This window comes from Tamandua tetradactyla, chromosome 13 (assembly GCF_023851605.1).
Source record: "Tamandua tetradactyla isolate mTamTet1 chromosome 13, mTamTet1.pri, whole genome shotgun sequence".
NCBI lineage: Eukaryota > Metazoa > Chordata > Mammalia > Pilosa > Myrmecophagidae > Tamandua > Tamandua tetradactyla.
Window position 1 is genome coordinate 41,067,834 of NC_135339.1, and position 21,593 is coordinate 41,089,426.

At 34.3% G+C, this 21,593-nt stretch overlaps 1 pseudogene; it reads right to left on the reverse strand.

Annotated features, from left to right (window-relative positions):
- Positions 1-13,189: 13,189 nt before the first annotated feature.
- Positions 13,190-21,293, reverse strand: LOC143653372 (actin nucleation-promoting factor WASL pseudogene; annotated as a pseudogene).
- Positions 21,294-21,593: the final 300 nt, after the last annotated feature.

Consider the following 21,593-nt stretch of genomic DNA (forward strand, 5'->3'; position numbering starts at 1 on the left):
AACCAAGAATTAGGTTCCTGCAAAACACAGAAATTGGGAGTGAGTTTATAAAACCTTTAGTGAATTGTTTCGTTTTACAGATAAAGAAGTTCAGTCTTATGGTGGTCAGAATTATAATTATGTGCTCATCCATGATGTAGTAGTACCATCTTGTATGTATCTTTGTTCTCTGTCATATGTAAGATAAGGACTTGAAAATATCTCTAAGTTTGAGAAAGGTCCACTTTAGTTAATGAAATTGCAGATTATTTAAAAGTATCATAAAAAATATATCACTATCATTAATTACAACAAATTTTATTTATTTTTGTGCAATTATAATCACATGTGACAATCTCTGAGTAGGGTTCTTGGTTGTCACAGAACCTGGCCACTCCTCCACAACCTGGCTTATGAAACAGCACATATTAAAAACTTTCAATAAAACATTTTATGAAATAAATTACTTAAGTGAGGGGAAAAGTCATCCATTGGTACTAGAAATAACCGAGGCACCGTGCATTTGTGGCAACTTGATGACATTCTATAATTGAAAAATAATTTTCTCTTATTATTCTAAAGTATATATGAAACTGCATTACTTTACAGAGTTAATATTTTACAGAAGGGAAAAATAAAGAATTTTTTCTTATTAAAAAGGTGACATTTTAATAGCCCATTCCATTTTCATAGTTAAAACTTTTAATGTTAAATTCCTATATAATTATTGCATTAATGCATAGTGGCATCAGCCTTAGGATTGGGTTTCCTAACTAGAAGTTGTGTATCGACCAGTAAATCATCAAATGTATGGCTATTATTTATCCATTTGCTTATCATTGCCTCTGTAATGGCTGCTACTTGTAAAACCCCTAAAGAGAGGGAGATGAAGGATAAGTGTCCCTTTGCTCCATGTTTTCCCATATCTTCCAGCATAATCATATACCCAGTCGCTGGAACTTGAAGGAAAAAAAAATCTTAGAATAGTTTATTCTTTCATGTATTTGTAATATTAAATGCTTCAGAAAGGTTCTTAGAATGAATGGATGAATTATAAGCAATTCCTTTTGCAAACACATATCATCCTATGGCAAGCATAAAAGTTTGATGACACTTAAAAATGATTCTTTTCAAGAGCATGTGCCTTAGTATTTGACACCTAAATCCATTAGCTGTCCATTCAAGGCTAATTTCACTTGTTTAATTATAGGGTAATTCAGTACTGACTATGAAATTAGGGAAAAAAGTAACATGGCAATTATCCAGAAAATAGAGCCAAATGAGTGCTTTAAAAATCTAGAAAATTAAAGAGCATTACCTCATGCTTTCTAATTATGAATTTCATTTGTTTTTATATTTGTTTTTCCCCCTTTTAAGTGAGTAAATCAGTTATTTAAAAATAAGTATATGAAATCCCTGTCCTTTTAAGATTACACACTTTTAGAGTAAACCTGTAAGAACATGGATAAGAATTATTGTTACATACCTACTTCAGTATTGTAGTTACCTTGGGCGAAGATGGAAGGGAAATGCCATTGGATAGAAAGGGGTACTCATCAGTTTGTATTAGGTTTTCTTTCTATAAAAATACTGAAATAACCTTTTCAATATCTGTTATACCTATGTAACAGCTCTATTGGTGTTTGTTATCCTAGTCTCTGCTTTTATGTTTGTTTTATATATTTTGTAGTAGATAAAGAGTAACATTAAAAATGTCTAAGGTTTGTATCTTTGGAAGGCAGAGATATATTTTTCATCAGTAATGTAAATATGGGGGAATAGAGAGAACCCATGTGGGTGATGGATGGTCAGAATGATTCCCTAACTCATGGACCTGGACCTGTGAGTGAAAACTAGGCCCATCTTCTCAAGTGTTTATCAGGGAATTTTCTCACAGCAATGGTGAGTTTTCATATTCCCTTTTAATATCAGATAGCCACACAGAATACAAATCTTAAGATCTTTTTTCCTCGATGATATTTGTGATATTTCCCAATTGGGAAGCAATCAGGGGCAAATTGAATTTGTAGCTAATATGATGTCCAAGATTTCCCCTTAGAACATAAGGATATTATCTACAAGATCCATAAAGCAGAGCTCAAATCTGTAGCATTCCTTAGGGAGATGTTAACAGAAAAAGATTTAATTTAGAAAATGTACCTTTTTCCTCAGAAGCCCCAGGTCTAAAGCTTGCATATGCTTTGTCCAAGGGGCCTATTACCTCAAAGAACAATTACTTTTTTTCTATTAATCCTAAAAGTGAAAGTTTTTGCACAAAGACAAGAAGCAAGTGTGGCTTCATAGACATGAAGATAAAGGATTACATTTCCTACAGCATCAAATCAAATATACCATGCTTTGCTTTAATCATTCTGTCTCATCTGTAAAATCACAAATATAATTCTAGTCCATTTTACAGCTGGTCACCTTAAAAATTATTAATTTTTAGGAATCCAGGAAAACTTGAACATATAGTACCCATTGTCATCCTATCTGATCACTACTTCTGGTACTTAATGATTTAGGGGGCCCTTAGGGAATAATTTTGTTGATCATATTCATTCCTTCCAATTATGCCAAAAAATCTTTGTTCTCATTATTAAAAATATTAATGATATAAAAATTCCTCAAACACTTAATTTTATTAAAATAAAAATACTTATCAGCAATTTCTTGAATTTAAAGAGTTAAAAATAGAGAAAAATGAAAACATGTTACATAGAAGTAAGGTAGGATTTTGAAATTTTTATATAGAGATATGAAGACTTTTAGAACTACTACCTGGGAACTTTCTGGCAAATATTTGCTAAGGTAGATGTTTTGGTTCCTTAGCGGTTTAAGTTAACTCTTACCTCCTTAATTTAAATTTTGAGTGATACTCACAAAAATATTTTTCAACTAAATAACAGTATTTTAACATTTCCAAATATTCACAGTTTTGCTTTATTTATGAGTTTAGTATTATAAGAGGCTAATTTTGAAATACGTATTTTTTCTTCAATAAATAGTGATGTTAAGACTGTTATTGGACACATGCAATATATTGGATACAGGGTAAGGGTTTTTATATTGTCACAGTGATGCTTACAATAGCCCATAAGCCTTGTGATAAAATATTCCCATTTACAATTCTACAGATGAGAAATCTGAGGTTATTCAACTAAGATAGTACATGGTGGACATGAATTGGATACTTATTTAACAGTAAAGTATAGAAACAAACAAAACCCTTCAAACTTAAAGTACAACTGAGGAGGTAGGCCATGGTGGCTCAGTAGCAGAGTTCTCACCTGCCAAGCTGGAGACCCTATCCTTATATCATAGAGTCAATACTTGCACATATCTCACTCATCTTTATTCTCTTCAGTCAATCTCACTCCCCACCCCGCCACTGTGATCAGCTATTCTTTTAAAGCTATCACTAACATTTCAGCCTCACAGTGTACAAAGTGAAGAAATGGTTGTATATCTTCCATCACCTGGATCCAATTCATTTCCAAATCCTTTCAATTTGATTTATCTACCTTCAGTTAGACAGAATTGAGCAGGCCACTCTGCAGGATTATCCAAAGGAATCAGACTTCCCTGTTATCCTGCAATTGATCACCTTCCTTTTTTTTTCAAATGCTATGCTCAATTTATTAAAGAACCTTAAGCTTAAAATTTTATATTCTGAGCTAATACATTAGCATTCAGAGGAAGAGGAAGGCTTGAATCTAGCAGATGCATCAAACGCTGGCAGTCTTCCAGTCATCCCTAAAATATTACGGTCAAAGGCTCTAATCTAGACACTGATCATGTCTCTGATTGGGCAGTTTAGAGCAGGGTAAGGAGACCAAACATATGGGTGGGCAAAATTTAGACAGCAGATTGGTAGAATGAAGCTAGTGAATAAAATGAACCTCAAGGAGATGAGCAAGGGATAATAGGGGTGGAATTGGCAGTATTGATTGCTTTATCCCTCAGCCAACCATCTGGGCAACCTGCACAGTGGATGTAAGCTAGGGTCTACAGTATTTCAGACCTCTTACAATAAGCTCAAACGAACCATTTTGGATAGAAGATAAATTCTAAAATCTGGATAGCATTGCTAACAAAGTCTATAAATAATGGGCTATTGTTAAAACAAGTGGCAAGAGATGAAATGTGTAGCTTAGAAGCTACGTTTGCCATATTCTTCATGTCTGTAGCCATTGTTTGAATTCTGTCACTTGAAAGCTCATAGTAAATTTCTGGTGATATTTTTATATGAGAATATTTAACTGTAGACATCTATAGCTGAATTTGTACTGGAACAGTTTGAGATCTTGTTACATTTTGAAGAAAAGCTTATTTAAAGTTTGAGATTTAATGCAATTGTTGTGGGAGAAATTAGAGGAGAATAAAAAGATGATTTTTCAGTACAGAAATGAATGAGCTATAAATACCGCATTTAGTGACTTATGGTAATTTCTAAGAGATCTAAAAAGACTGATTATTTGAACAAAATTTGCTGCATTTTTTTTGTCTTATGTGATAAGGTCTCATTTTTCCTGTATGGAGTTTATAAAATTCAAGTATAAAAGCTGTACGCTGAACAGTGAAAGGAAGAAAGTCTTAATCCATTGAATGAATTAATTCAATATATTAATATTAACATAAGAAAATGAGCAGTTTAAACTAAACAAAAATATAGTTAGTTTGTTTCTGGTCATCCTACCTTAAGTTATCAATGAAAGTAGATTGGATATCTAAAAAGAACAGGTAGAATAAAGCAGAATCTGCAAAAAAAAATGTTATTTCAACTGAGATTTTTACATCATTGTGAATTTTTGAGAGTAAGTTTTAGAAAAGAGCATAAAAAATGGTGAAATAACATCACTAAATTGTGTTATTTAATAATTGAAGAAAATCAGAAGAATAAAAAAAGAGCAAACAGATCTTAAAATATGTAGAAGGCAGATTTTCTATTAGCAAAATGATGAGTTAGCCAATAAATCCAGTTTTGGAATTCAATTTATATATATCGAAAAATAGGTTTTGTACATATGTGCAGTTAACAATAGGTAAGAAGCCAAGATGTGATTTTCAAAAATGAATTTGTAATGATTTAAGCAGATTTATAATTTTGTGGTCATCTTTTGTTGCTAAGCAAGCTGTGAGAATGATAGCTTGACCATCTACTAATATGAATATATAATGCTAGTTATTCTCTAACTTGACTCACTTAAAAAAAGCATATGTGCATATTCATATTTTTCTGAAATTCCTGGATAATGATGCATATGTAAATTTTCCAGTCAAGAAAATGTTATCCTCTTCTGTGCCAGGAATTCTTCTGACTTTTTGTTAAAGGAATCTTCTTAAACAATGATTGCCTCTTTGAGAAGGGTATATATAATGGCCGTGTTTTCTTATAGTTATTCTAATCTTTATGACTTGCCATATACAAGTATAATTTCTGCCATTCTTTTGTAAGGGTAATAAGATAAGTGATACTTTTGAGAATAATGTGCATAGTACTGTTTCATGCTCTGTTAAACAGTCTCAAGTCACATAAGGATGCTTGTATCCAAGTTTTGTATAATTTTAATCTTGTTTTGATTTAAGAGATCACTTCTTACATTCTTCACTTGTCTGCTATTTGCAACAATCAACTACTGCTCTTTAAATTAGTGCAATCTAGAAAGCAAGATAACCAAGTTTATTAGTAAATAAAGTAAAAGTAAGTCAGTATGCCAATTAAGCCTCCATGTTTTACTCTGAAAACAAATTCTCATTTGCATTTTCAGGATGGTTATGTCAAATCTGTCTGGTCAGATCAAAAATCTTTTTAGCAAAATAATTTCCAAAGTTTAGGAGTGTTAAGAGCACATTTATGTTGAATAAAAAAGGTATCTCTATACTTACTTACAGAAATACATTTCAGGATTATAAATTCACTCTTCTAAATTTACTCTCAACCATTTTTCACAATTATTCTTCTACATATGCATGACAACCAAGCCTGCTAAATTTCTTTGCTAATATTTTTATTATATATGCATATGACCAGGGTTTCATTGAATTAGCTCCTAGTATAAAGGGTGTTACCTGAATTTCATTATTAGTGAATATGAGAAACACTAATTTAATCAATTCATTAAATGTTTAAATATCAGACTGGGATGGGATAAAGGATTTTATTGTTGAAATATAACTTAGCAAGTGTCATTGGCATTTTATTATTTTAAAAATAATATTTAAATGTTTTTTTACCAAATGTATCATATAGCATATGAAACACAGTTAAATTTGTCTATGAAATATTTTTCAGCAAATTTCTACTGTGTATGTTAATGAAGGATGCAAAAAAATAGAAAAAATTTACTTACACTAAGGATGATTGGAAACTTAAATATAAGTTTACTAATAATTAAAAAGTAACACCAAGTCTTTAAAAACACCTTTGAATAAGTTTTACTGAGTATACAAAAGACCTATGCACAGAAAACTACCAGAAATTACTAAAAAAAAAAAAACATGCAAAGCCTAAATAAATGAAAGAGCCTATTATATTCATGGATTAGAAGACTAAATTTGGCTAAAATGTCAATTCCACTCAAATTTATATATAAATTCAATGCAATACCAATTAAAATCCTAATAACTTACTTTACAGAAACAGAAAAAACAAAAACCAAATTTATTTGAAAAGGTGGAATGCTCCAAATAGCTAAAAAAAAAAAAAAAAAAAAAATCTTGAGAAAGGAAAACGAAGTAGGAGTTCTCACATTACCTGACCTTAAAGCATATTACAAAGCTACAGTGGTCAAAACAGCATGATACTGGCATCTAAATAGAGATACTGAACCATGGAAACAAATTGAGTATTCAGAAATATACCCTCTCATCTATGCATAATTCATCTCTGATAAGCCAGTCAAGCCAACCTAACTGGGGCAGAGCAGCCTCTTCAATAAATGGAGAACTGAATATCTATTCACAAATGAATGAAAGAGGATCCATATCTCACACCCTATACAGCAATTAACTTAAAATGGATCAAAGACCTAAACATTAGAGCTAAGACCATAAAACTTTTAGAAGAAAATGTAGATCTTATGAATCTTGTGATAGGAGTTGGTTTCCTAGACCTTACACCCAAAGCATGAGCAATTAAAAAAATAGATAAATGAGATCACCTCAAAATCAGACACTATTGTGCATCAAAGAACTATGTCAGAAAAGTAAAAAGGCAGCCTACACAATGGGAGACAATACTGGGAAACCACCTCAGATAAGATTGACTATCCAGAATATATAAAGAGATTCTGCAATTCAACAACAAAAAGAGAAACAACCTAATTAAAAAATGGGCATAAGACATGGACAGACACATTCCAGAAAAGGAAATACAAATGGATAAAAGGCACATGAAAAGATGTTCAACTTTATTGGCTATTAGGGGAATGGAAATCAAAACCACAATGAGATATCATCTCACACTCACTAGAATGGCCATTATAAGAAAAAAAAAAACAAAACCAACAACAACATAACAATAGAAAATGATGTGCTTGAGAAGATGTGGAGAAAGAGGCACCCTTATCCGCTGTTGATGGGATATAAAATGTTGCAACCAATCTAGAAGGCAGTTTGGCAATTCCTCAGGAAGCTAAGTTTAGAATTACCAAATGATCCAGCAATCCCATGACTAGGTTCCTTCAGAGGAAGTGAAGGCAAGGGCACAAACACATGCACACCCAAATTTATAGCAACATTACTTATGATTTCCAAGAGATGGAAACAGCCCCAATGCTCATCAATGGAAGAATAGCTAAACAAACTGTGATATATGCATACAATGGAATATTATGCAGCTGTAAGACAGAATAAAGTCAAGAAGCATGTAGCAATGTGGATTAATCTTGGGGACATTATGCTGAGTGAAATTAGACAGAAACAAAAGGTCAAATACTGTATGGTTTCACTAACATGAACTTACATTAACGAGTGAACTATGAGAGTTAAAGTTAAGAACACAAGTTATCAGGATACAGAGAGTAAAGATTGGGTATTTGGTGCTGAAGGAATACAGAATGTACAACAAGACTGATTGTAAAAATTCAGAAATAAATAGCACAATACTACCTGATGGTAGCACAATAAAATAAGTATACTGAATGAAAGTGAATGTGAGTATGGTTGAGGGAATAGGGCTGGAGACACCTTTGAAACCAGAAGAAAAGACAGAGGATAAAGATCAAGACATATAACTTAGAAATAGACACTGATGGTGATTAAATGTACAAATATATAAACATTTTTGCATGAGGAAGAACAAATGAATGTCAACATGAAACTTATCCCTGCAAAGGATAGAGTAAGCCTACCTAAAATTATGCCTTAGAGGCATCCCCAGAGAACTATTTTGTTGCTCCAGATGGGGCTGCTCTCTCTAAGCCAACTTGGCAGGTGAATACACTGCCCTCCCCCTTATTTGGGACATGACTCCCAGGGTGTAAATCCCCCTGGCAACATGGGATAGGACCCCCAGGATGAGCTGGGAACTGGCATCATGAGATTGCGAAAGCCTTCTTGACCAAAGGGGGAAGAGAAATGGGACACAATAGAGTCTCAGTGGCTAAGATTTCAAACAGAGCTGGTAGGTTATCCTGGAAGTTATTTTTATGTATTACATAGATATCTCTTTTTAGTTTATGGCATATTGGAGTGGCTGGTGGGAAGTACCTGAAACTGTTGAGCTGTGTTCCATAGCCTTGATTCTTGAACGTGATTGTATAACTATATAGTTTTTTCAGTGGGACCATGTGATTGTAAAAATCTTATTTTTGATGCTTCTTTTATCCAGGATATGGTCAGATGAGTATAAAAAAAAAGGATAAAAAAATAAATGGGGGGGGGATAAGGGGTAAGATAAACTGGGTAGATTGAAATACTAATGGTCAGTGAGAGGGATCGGGAAGGGATATGGGATGTATGAGTTTTTTCTTTTTTTCTTTATTTTTCTGGAGTGGTGCAAATGTTCTAAAAGTCACCATGGTGGTGAATACACAACTATGTGATGATATAGTGAGCCATTGATTGTATACCATGTATGGATTGTATGTGTGAAGAGTTCTCAATAAAAATACTATAAAAAAATACCTTTGGGTTTTGGACTTATGCTTCTGGGAAAACAGGGACTGGAAACACCCTTTTCACTTAAACAAATGGAAAACAAGAAAATATGTTTAATAACTATTTTGAGACATTTGGAAATATGCAACAAGAAATAGTAGTCCATAAGAGAATGAAAATAAGTGAACTGATCTCTTTGAGTGTGTGAGTATTCTACCTGGACAAAGTTTCTGTGGTGTACCATACAAACAAAATGGAATGGAGCCTGACTGCTTGCTGAATTAGAGAAGCAGCAGTTTGGAGTTCCAGAATCCAAAGAAGTGAGAAATTGTGAGGTTCAGTACAAAGAAGAGGAATCTGCACAGAGATCGCTCTGGTGATTTCCAGAGGAATTCTCTTATATTGTTAGCTGAGTACTGATCTATGCAGATGTTTTAGGAAACTAACAATACCAAGCAGAGAACCACAGAGATGAATAGTTAGAACAATCTCTATATTTCTATTTTTATAACTATATTTCAAATGGTCTAGTAAAGAAAAGCATAAGCATGATGAAGAAATAAAGAGCAAGGTTTAAAATAATACAACTGAAAGTGAGAGAGGTGAAAAATGCACTACTTTGAGTAAAATACTTTGCATAGAATTAAAGGCAGGTTAAGCCTTGCAAAAAAAAAAATTCTTTTCAAGCGTACAAAAAAGATATGATGAGAAGGACCATATTCTGGGGAAAAAACAATACTAAATACAAGAGCTAAAATCATATAAAGTATGTTCTTTGACCCCAGTGGAATTAAATTAGAAATCAATAACAGAAGAATAAGTGAAAAAGTCTCTAATTTCTAGAAAATTAAACAGACTTCTAAACAAACCATGATAAATATCCATATGGGATTTGGAAAAGATTCTCTACTGAAAGAAAATGAAAGAAAAACATATTAACATTGATGGGCAGCATTTAAAAAATGTATAGCACTAAATGCTTGTAGAAAAAAGGAGTTTCAAATCAATAAGCTAAGCTTCTATCTCAAGAAACTAGAAAGAGCTAATGAAACCTGCAAATATCTGTCAAAGGGTGAATGAATAAATATTTTGTGGAATCCTGTACAATGGAATGCTACTAGGTAATTAAAAAGAATAATGTACTGATACATGAAAAAGATAGATGTGAGTAGGTAATGGTGGCTCAGTAGCAGAGTTCTCACCTGCCATGCAGAGACCCAGGTTCATTTCCCAGAGCCTGCCATGTTAAAAAAAAAAAAAAAACTATTTTAAAAGCATTATGCTGAGTGAAGGGATCAAGATATAAGACTAACCACAATTTAATTCCATTTATGTATATTCTAGAAAGGGCAAAGTAACAGCGCGCAAAAAAACAGGAGTTGATAGCGGCAGCAAATTATCTGAAAAAAGTTATGATGAACTCAATGCATGATGGAAAAGTCTATATCACACATCTATATACATTATTCACAATTCATTCAGTTGTACACTTAAAATTACTGAATTTTATTGTATGTAAACTGTACTTCATAAAGTTGACAAATATCTTTAAACTATATGTTATGATACAACTCAGAGTTTAATAGCTAGAAAGCTAATTGAGAGCACTCTAGTGAATTAACCTTGACATCAAATAGTAGAACAATTGCATGTATATTTTCTTTGCTGTGCACAGCTAATTGGCTGGCTTGAAGAGCTTATGTTCTCAATCCATAAGAAGCATGCACAAAGCATACCATGCCTATAAGTAATGGAATACTCAAATAGGCATGGAAAACCTTTTCCTTTTGCCATGATCATATGGAAATATATCAGTTGTGGTCAATTATCCCATTATCAATTATCCCATTATCTAAAAATGGCAGATTCAAATATGTGCTCCAATTTAGACATGTTCTTAATTTTAATTCACATATCTGTGGATGTGAACCCATTGTAAATAGGGTCTTTTAAGATGTTCTTTTAGTTAAGGTGTGGCCCAAATGAAGGAGGGTGGGTCCTAATCTGGATTCCTGGAATCCTTTATAAGCTGAAGAAATTCAGACATTGTCAGAGAAAACACAAGAAGGTGCCAGAAGCCAACTGAGCCTGGAAGAAGAAGGAGTGAATGTCGCTGTGTGATGCTCATGCATGCCAAGGAGCTGCAAGGATTGCTGGAACCAGCACCAGAATGTTATAGACTTTGGTAAAAAACTGTAGCTGCAGACTTTGGAGTTCTGCTAGCTTCAAAACAGGAATCAGTACATTTCCATTGTTTAAGACAACCTATGGTATGGTGTTTGTGATAGCAGCTCAGGGAAACCTAAGACAGGCAAGTTCTATTTTCACCTTTGGCACTTTGAAGGATTGAGAAAAATGGATGCCAGCTTTAAGCATGCTGCCCCCTTTTTTTTTTTCAAAATTCACACTAGTATGATACTCAAGAATCTTCCTGTTTCATTATGATTACTTTATGATTTAAGAACTAAGAGATGAAGCATGCTAGCATTATCCAGTAATGGAAGCAAAAGTCTAAAAAAAAAAAAAACTACAGATGTTTACTGTAAAGAATAAGAAGGAAAACTAAACTAGCACATAATGTCAATTGGGTTCTAAGAGTTATATAAAAGTCATTAAGTAGTAAGTACCCATAAATGCTTACTGTAGGTGCTTGCACTGGTTAATGGCAAGGTAGGTGAAGTGCTTGTTTTTTAATCTGGTAAGGAAGAAGCTGTTAACCTTCTGTAAGATGAACTTCACAAAGTGGTTTCTAAATATGCTGATATAACTGAAACTGGAAGAAAGAAAATGTACTACTAAAATTCTGACTACTTAGAATGATTATTGGCAAGTATAATCATTCTTCTCTCCTCAAATATGCAAATATTTGAGGAGAGAAGGGGTAAGACTTACAACACTTTGGCAACTCTATCAGCCAGGTCATCAAAAGTTGAAGAGATTACTAAGCTAAAAACGGAAAGGAATTGAAGCATCTACTGTTGTTCTAAAATGGGATTATCCTTGCAAAGTCTTGATGAATAAGAATTAATCTTTAACTTGGGTTGTTACATGTAACTTGGGATGTTTTATCAACTACTTCCTAAAAATGTACATTCTATTTCTTTATTTTGTACCTTTTCTGATATGGTCTTCCTTAAAAATTGCTTTAACATTAGGGGTAAATAAAGAGCAGAATTCTGTTATGAAAAAGATATGTATTTCTTTCCTTGTAAAAGAGAAAATGAAAATAAATAACAATCACAAACAAAAATGTAGAACAAATCAGTGTGAAATAACCTCAGCAATCCAAGGGAATTGGAGATAGAGGATGGAAATAGGCATTTGGAAGAAAGGTATCTAAAACGTGACGTATGTTGTTAAATTGCCTATATTTTGATATGCAAACATTTTGCATTTGTTGACAGAGCTAATATGCGGTGTGAGTCCTTGGAAGTAAATATACCCTTTAATGCCCAAACGAATTTTTGGCTGATATATAATGAGGAAGTAAAAGGAAATATTATATGCCAGTAACCAGTGAGTTTCTGATAAGATGAGATAAAATCTATAAAGTCAATATTACAAGATAATTTCATTGTTAGTGCTAGTTGGCATAAAAATAAATAAATGACATAGGAGGATGGCAAAGGTTTATGACATAATCCAGGAGATTTTCTCTTCTGGATTGAAGCCCATATGCATTGATATGTTGCTCTCTGGAGAAAATAATAATATAAGTGAACAAAATTTTGCAAATGAATCAGATACTTATTCTACAAGTTTCTCTCCAACTATTCTTACTTCTGATTAGAATTTCCATTTTCCATGAAAAAATAATAGTGCTCTTTTCAGGGTTATTTGCTAAGTTAGCTCAAATATGATAAACTTCCATCATTTTTATGTGGGGCTTAGTTAGAAGTGTATGATCATTGAAAGTACTTTATTTATTTATTTATTTATTTTACATGGACAGGCACCGGGAACTCGGGTCTCTGGCATGGCAGACAAGAACTCTGCCACTGAGCCACTGTGGCCCACCCCATTGAAAGTATTCTAATGGTACTCTAATAGGACCACCTGCATGTACTAGCTTTAGTTTGTGTGGTCTTTTAAAGTTGGAATTACTTATTCATTTCATATTAGTTCTTGGTAATATCTGATACATGATGAAAACTAAAAAAAAAAAAAAAAAAAAAAAAAAGCTTGATTCAATGAATATAGGACCTGGCTTGGGCCAAATGCTGAACTCAAAGTAGGATGCCTTTTTTTAAAAGCAGTTTTATTGAGATAAGCTTACACACCGTAAAATCCATCCAAAGTGTACAATTAGTTGTGTGCAGTTTATTCAGAGTTGTGTATTCATCCCCAAAATTAATTTTAGAACTTTTTCCTTGCTTCAAAAAAAGAAACCATGTTCTTTATATCCCCTTACTATTGAAACTTAGCATTGGTGTTGTACCCTTGTTGTGACAAGTGAAAGAATATTAAAATATTGCTGTCAACTATAGTGCATACTTTGCATTAGGTATATTTTCCCATATACCACACTATTGTTAATATCTTATGATAGTAATTATATTTGTTTTAGTTCATGAAAGAATATTCTTATATTTTTACTATTAACCACAGTCATCATCCCCAGCAAGGTTCACTGGGGACTTCGTCCTTCATGCCTTTTATTTCTTTTTCTTCCCTAACTGTTCAAGCTACAAGTTCTAGCACATCCTTTTCTTGTTCCAGACCTTAGAGGGAAAGTTTCAGCCTTTCACCATCGAGTATGATGTTAGCTGTGGGTTCTTCATTATATGCCTTTTCTCATTTTGAGGAAGGTTCCCCCTATTCTTATATTTCAAAATATTTTTATCATGAAAGGATGTTGAATTTTGAGAAATGCCTTTTCTGCGTCTATCAAGATGATCATGTAGTTTTTCCCTTTCAATGTGTTAATATGCCACATTATATTACTTTTCTTTTGTTGAACCACCATTGCATACCAGAGATAAAACCCAGTTGATCATGGTGTATAATTTTAGTAATTTGTTGTTTGATTCAATTCACAAGTATTTTTTTGATGATTTTTGCATTATATTCATTAGAGGCTGTTCTAGTTTGCTAGCTGCCAGAATGCAAGATACCAGAAATGGAACAGCTTTTAAAAAAGGGAATTCAATAAGTTGCAAGTTAACAGTTTTTAGGCCTTAGAAATGTCCCAATTAAAACAAGTCTATAGAAATGTCCACTCTAAGGCATCCAGGAAAAGATACCTTGGTTCAAGAAGGCCTACAATAGTCAACGTTTCTCTCTCAGCTGGAAGGGCACATGGCAAATGTGGCAGCATCTGCTGGCTTTCTTGTGACACTACAAAAGGGGCTCTCTCCAAGATGTTTCCTCGTTTAAAGGATTAATGGGTGGAGTCACCACTCCATGGAAGCTATGTGCTCAAAAATTATCATCCATAATTGGGTGGGTCACATCTCCATGGGATCAATCAAATATTGTTGGACATGGGATTCAAACCAGCACAGAAGCGTTGGTCTGTAATTTGCTTTTTCTTGCAGTGTCTATATCTGGTTTTGGTCTTAGGGTGGTTTTGGCCTTATAAAATGAGTTAGGTAGTGGTCCCTTCTCTTCAATTTTTTGGAAGCATTTGAACAGGATTGGCATTCATTCTTCTTGGAATGATTGGTAGAATTCATTTTTTTTTTTTTTTGCATAAGGCAGGCTCTGGGAATTGAACCCAGGTCTCCAGTCAGCAGGCAAAAATTCTTGCCACTGAGCCACCACTGCACCACCCTTGTTGGGAAGTTTTTGATGACTGACTCAATCTCTTTACCTGTAATTGGGTCTGTTGAGATATTCTATTCCTTCTGGAATCAGTGTAGGTTGTGTGTTTCTAGGAATTTATCAATTTCATCTAAGTTGTCTAATTTGCTGGCATAGAATTGTGCATAGTAACCTCATCTTTTTTATTTATGTGGGATCAGCAATGCTCCCCCGCCCCACTGATGACTTTATTTATTTGCATCTTCTGTCTTCTGTCAGCCCACCTAAGGGTTTGCCAATTTTATTGATCTTCACAAAAAATCCAACTTATAGTTTGATTCTCCCTATTTTTTATTTTCAATTTCATTTATTTCCTCTCTAATCTTTGTTTCTTTCCTTCTGCTTGCTTTGGGATAAGTCTGCTGTTCTTTTTCTAGTTGCTCCAGGTATGCAGTTAAGTCTTTCATTTTAGCTCTTTGTTCATTTTTAATGAACACTTAGAAAGGTTAAACATTTCCCTCTAAGCACTGCCTTTACTGCATCCTCTCAGTTTTGATATGTTGCATTCTTATTTTCATTCATCTCCAGATATTTACTGATTTCTCTTGCAATTTCTTCATTGATCAACCAATTGCTTAAGAACATGCTGTTTAGCCTTCATATATTTGAGTTTTCTGATTTTTCACCTTTTATTTATTTCCAGCTTCATTCCTTTATGGTCAGAGAAGAGTGCTTTGTATAATTTCAACCTTTTAACATTTATTGAGGTCTGTTTTCTGGCACAGCATGTGGTCTATCCTGGAGAATGATCCATGGGCATTTGAGAAGAATGTATATCCTGTTGTTTTGGGGTACAATGCCCTGTATATGTCTGTTAGGTCTAGTTCATTTATCATCTTCTATTCAAGTTCTCTGTTTCCTTAATTATCTTCTGTCTGGATGTTCCATTTGCTGATGAAATTGGTGTACTGAGGTCTCCAGTGATCATTGACTGGGAAGCAGTCCACTGCTGTCATATACCTCTAGTACATTTAATCTCTTCTAGTTGTCTTTCTTTCCTATCATTTCTATTGTTTCTTTTTCTGTTATGTTTTCTTTTTTAAAAGAACTCTTCTTATTTTCCTTTAGCTGTATACCTATACTTTCCTCATTCCCCTTGAATTGATTGTGGAGATATTTTTGAACATCTTGTATTGTTCCAAATTCTGTCCCCTCTAAGGTTCTAATTTATTCCTTTGAGTAGGCCATATCTTCCTGTTTCTTAGTATGGTTCATGCCGGTACCTAGGCATCTGATTTTCTTGATGAGTTAACTCTGGAGGGTCCGTTTCTCTCTTGCCTAGAGTTTTCTTGTTGATTGGCTTTGCACCGTGGCCCTTCTTTGACATTTGAGTCAACTTATCATAGACCTTTAGAATAGATCATGTTTAATCTGATTTTTTTCAGCTGTCATGACTGTGATTTTTGCCCTGTATATATGATACAATTTTTGAGCTGACACAATTTGTGCAATTATTTCAACCCCATGAGAAAGCTTCCTTTCCCTGTTTCTCCTTTAGGAATGTTGATCATTTTTATTTGTTTTTTATTTGCCTCTGTAGTTTTTTCCACTCCTTTCATTGGCACTCCATTCTGTTACTTGGAGGGCAGATTCTGGGGGAAAGTTAACCCTGGAGAGGACTTTATAGGCCAGTACTTCCCAGTCAAAAAAAGGTCAAGGCCCTACAATGGTGGGGGGGGTCATAGATCAGTTCCAAAGTGCCCTGCGGAGACTTGAAAGGACATCAAATGTCTCTTTGATGGCTCCCTGAATGTGTGCTTTCCTGTTCTGCCCAGCAGATGATGATCTTCAGTCAACTATCTCCCACAGCCCTAAGGTGGTGCTGTGCCTGAGTCTCAATGAACTCCACACCTGTTGGGGGCTGGGCTCTGTTTCAAAAATGGCTTCTTTTGCCCTGAGCCATTTGAAACCCTTGCACAGAGCTGCAACACAGCAATCTGAATTAGCTAAACAAAAGCTGTGATTGCTGCTCAGCCCTGACATACCCACCCACCACACACCAACCCCCTATTCATGGAGAGGGGGAGTTTTATTCCCAGTTTGGGACTGGATCTTGGGGTAGCCTGCCATGAGAGTGGGGGATGGGCACCAGTTCTGCAGTGTGGAGAGTTTTACTCCCACCTCTTAACTGTAGGTTGTCAGTTTCTTTGTTCTGTTCTTCCCTGGATGGTGTGCAGTATTCTCTGATCTCTGGAGCTCTGGAGCTATTGTTTTGGACAATTGCTGGCTGTTTACTAAATGCCCTGAAGGATGAACTGAGTCTTGAAGCTCCCTACTCTGCCATCTTACCCAGAAACTCTTCTAGGATGCTGACTTTCTTTTTAAGATCAAATTAATTTTATTGTGCTCCATGATGAATTGCCACCAGTTCAACTTCTTATTCACTGTGCATGCCAAAAAAATGCACATACTAAACAAAATTTCAGTTGATAAATGGAAATGAATGATTAAAAGCCTTTATGAATTTCATAAATAATATTGGCTAACTGAATTACTGTCATGTAGCATTTAGATATAAAGAGCCTCATGCTAGTTTGTTAAATGTGAAGATTAACTGATAATTATTTAACTGGAGCCTAGTTGGGAGGCTTTGAGAGGATGCACAGGTATAGTGCTGCCCATTGTACAAAATGGTAGAGGACTGAAATATGCAACCTTGACATCTTAATTGAAATCACATTCAGTCTTCATGACTGGACTGAATATCACAGCAGCCGTGTTTCTACCTATAGTAATTTAGACTTTGTGCAACAAAGACAAAAATCTTTTTGTTTTTTAACAAGAAAAAATAAATTTGATTATCTTTGGTAAATTATACATGCATCTGACAGGTTTAAAATTGTGTTTCTAACCCAAAGATTGACATCCTCTGCTCAGAGTAGCTCTTGATAAATATTTATTTTTCAAAGGTTAATTGGACGACCCTGAATTCCTTTGCCAAGAGTTGAGAGCTCTTAAATTGACATTACCTAAAAGATAATTTCTAGAAATTTTTAAATGTTTTTTACTATTGTCAAAAGGAAAAAAAAAGGAAGATGTTTGCTTTTTAAAATAATTATAATATTCTATATATCATTTGCACAAATTCTTAATTTTATTGGTTGGTAGTTGTGCATCCGCATCCACAGCAGACTCACAGAACTCAAGCCACAATAAAAATGAAGGTTTCTAGCAGCAGAGGGCACTGTTTTTTCAGGAAACAAAATGCTTAGAAACTTTTCCAAGTGCTTCACTTACTTTTGCGGAGAAGATAACATTCTTTGAAAAACATAATAATTTTACTACCACACTTATTGCTTTTAGCAATAAAACATTTAGAATTATTTTTCCCAATAACTAGATGCATGAGCACTAGAGATAATATAATAACTGGTTAAAATTAAAGCCACATCTTGCAGGTTCAGCCTATCAAGAGCGTGCCAATACTAGAGTTGTCAATCGATAAGATATAAATTGCTTAATTTTTAGGTAGATGCTGTGAATATAGAAATGAAATGCATTTGGAACTACATTCTGCATATGACTCAATGTGAGGAAAATATGCATGGGTATTTAAATCAAATCATTTTCTACCTAATATTTTAAGTAGATAGGTATGATAATTAACACTATAAGTGTGAAACAACCATATTTAGGCAAATCAATGTGTTGTACAGAGGCAGGGAAACCCTCTAGATTATATTTTTAAGATTGGTATTTCTGAATATCTCAACCCATACAAACTATAAAATAAATCTACAATCCACACTATTTTTTAAAATGTTTTGATTTTTGTAGTATATTTAACCAAATAATGGAGTAACCCTAATGTATAGTCCCTCATCTCATATGAAACAAAATTTCTCCAACAATTTAAAGAACACTTCTGTTTCAGAATAATAAAACATCTCTTTTTATTTATTTATTTATTTTTGGCCACATTTGCTGCAACATATGAATAACCTTGGTCAAAAGCAGGTATGTAAGGGCTCCTTAGGGTTCCAGCCTCCACATACACCTGTACATTAACAGGCAATGTTTGCCATGAGAGGTATGTGACTGATATTCTTGATAAGCATCAAGAATATAAGCATCAATGTTTTCAAAGTTTTAGAGATTGTATCAGTGTAGTACTGTCCAGAAAACTATACAATGTATCAGTTTCAAGATCCATGTAACATGTCATTCAAAATGAAGGGGCTAAATGAACTAAGGTTTGCATTGCTTAAAAACGAATGTAAGAGCATGCAAGGGTAGTTCAGTGGTAGAATTCTCGCCTACCATGTGGGAGACCCAGGTTCGATTCCCAGTCTTCCCGAAAACAAACAAGCAAAATGAACAAAAAAACAAATCCAACAAATGGTGCTGCAGTATCAGAATATTCATATGGAAAAATAATGAAATGTGATCCTGCCATGCAGCATACAAACAAACAAACAAAGGTAGTACTATAGTAGATTTTAATAAGAAAATTTGGATACAGTAAAAGTAGGGTATGCAAATGTATTTTCCTTATGGCATTATAACTAAATTACATTTAAGTTTTTATGAGTCTTACACATCGCATTTAAACTCCCTTTTTAATTGAATTAAAAATATTCACAAAGTGAGCATCCTGGTATAAACTTGCATGTTTGTAGATGTTTTGGCAAACCTTTATTGAATAAATGAGATATTCATTGTAGCTTTGTAGAAGTTATGGCAAACCTTTATGAATAAATGAGGTATTGAACAGATGAATTTTTAAAACAAAAAAGTCCACAAAAATATACAGCAAATTGGTAGAATATTTACATGAGAATTTTATAGAATCTATAAGTAGAAAGTAGTGTTTAGTATTTTGCCTTTATATATATATATTTATATTTGTGTGTATGTATGTATGTATATATATATATATATATATACATATATATATATATATATATATATATATGTTGATCAGTCTTCCTACTCATCATCTTCCTCAAAACCTTATCATCATCTTCATCTGAGGAATGGATGGCTTTGCAGATTTTCTGCATCACTGCCATTAATGTACCCACAATTTCTGAAGAGGTGTAGGTGTCTGTGGTGTGGACTCTTGGCCCTCAAATACAAATTTCAGTTGAATACCCTGTCATATTTGGTCTAGAAGTGCATGCCTTCCATAGCAGGACACCAGTTGACCATTCTGTTCCACTTTTAAATATTTTATTTTCTTTTATTTTTCTTTATTTTAGCTGAACTCCTTGTCTATTTTGATCTAAAAGAGCAGTGTTGCCTCCTGCAGGAGTTGGGGCTTGGCGATCATCACCTTCAGAAAGGAGGTCAGAGGGAGAAGGTGGCCTGGGAGAAGGTGGAGGCTGTGGGGGTGGTGCCCCTGGCCCTGCTACCAACATTGGTGGAGGTGTTAGTAGAGGCCTGAAGGTGCTGAGGTAGGACAGGATGGTGGCAGTGGAGGGTACATCCTATTTGGTGGCAGTGGAGGGACTCTTTCACCTGGCCTGGAAATAAGTGGTGGTGGAGGTCCAGCTATGGAATCTCGTAGGAGCTTCCTGCTGTGGAAGGAGGTGGAGGAGGACTCCTTTTTCCTCTGGTAGGAAGAGGCATAGGGCCTGAACTATGCGGAGGCATAGGGGAAGAGGTGGTTCTCCCTTTGATGGTGGTGGAGGTGGTGGTGATTGCCTTCGTAGCTCATTAGGAGCTTCAACACCTCCTCTTTGTTCAATAAAGTCATATAAAACTTTTGATGTTTCTCTGTCCGTTAGCTGTGCCTCTGGATTCCACACATATCAAAAATATTCTTCAATTCTGGATTCAGATCAAAGCAAATATGTGGATCCCAAACAACATACCCAATATGTTAGAAATTCCTTGGTGTTCCAATATCTGCCTTGGTTCATCTTTTCTTTTCAGCTTTTCTTTGACATGGGAGATGCTATTGACTCGTGGACCATAAAATCCATTTGTTGTAATTTCTGGATTTTTTTTAATGTCAACCGTTGCTATCAGTAGATTAGGACCATTTGGAGAATCTTGTCTTTTCTCAGATTTCCTTTGCTGCTAGTCCAGTAGGTCTGTAACTGCTTTCAGAATCGTTTTTACTTCTTCATTGGCACAATTAAGAGCAACTTGACAAGTATCTCCAAAAAAAGTATGAAAATATCCTTTAGGACTGTTATATATAAAGTTTTTGTATAGCTTTGTCCCCACAGTAGTTTCCTTTCCTTGATGTCAAATATTCTTTAAAAAAAAAAAAAAAAAAAACTCTGTGGATTGTCCTAATAAGATAAGCAACACCACTGTTCTTTTTTGATTACATACAATTCCAAACTGCTACACATAACTGTACACCTGCCAAAGACAGTCGCTCATTTCTTGTTGAAGAAAGTGAGGAGGGACTCATTCTTCTGCAGGGGTAGCAGCAGGGACCTAATATTGGAAAACATTTTTGGTGAAGGTACCTCTGGTAGCTGGGCTCATAGCCAGCGATGCTTACTTCATCTTTTATCAGTGTTTTCTTGCCTTTCTGTATTTCATAAATGTGATAGTGTATATAAGTTCTATGGTACGTAACTAAGAGTAAACACCCAATAAATAATCAAGCTATTATAATTATAACTCCCGCCTTATTTAGTCCTCATTTTTCTATTTCCAATCCCCAGATCTTCTAACTTGAGTTACTCAACATGAGTTTGCCTTCTATTGATAACCTCATCTCAAAGTATAGGAGATAGTTGTAAGTGAAA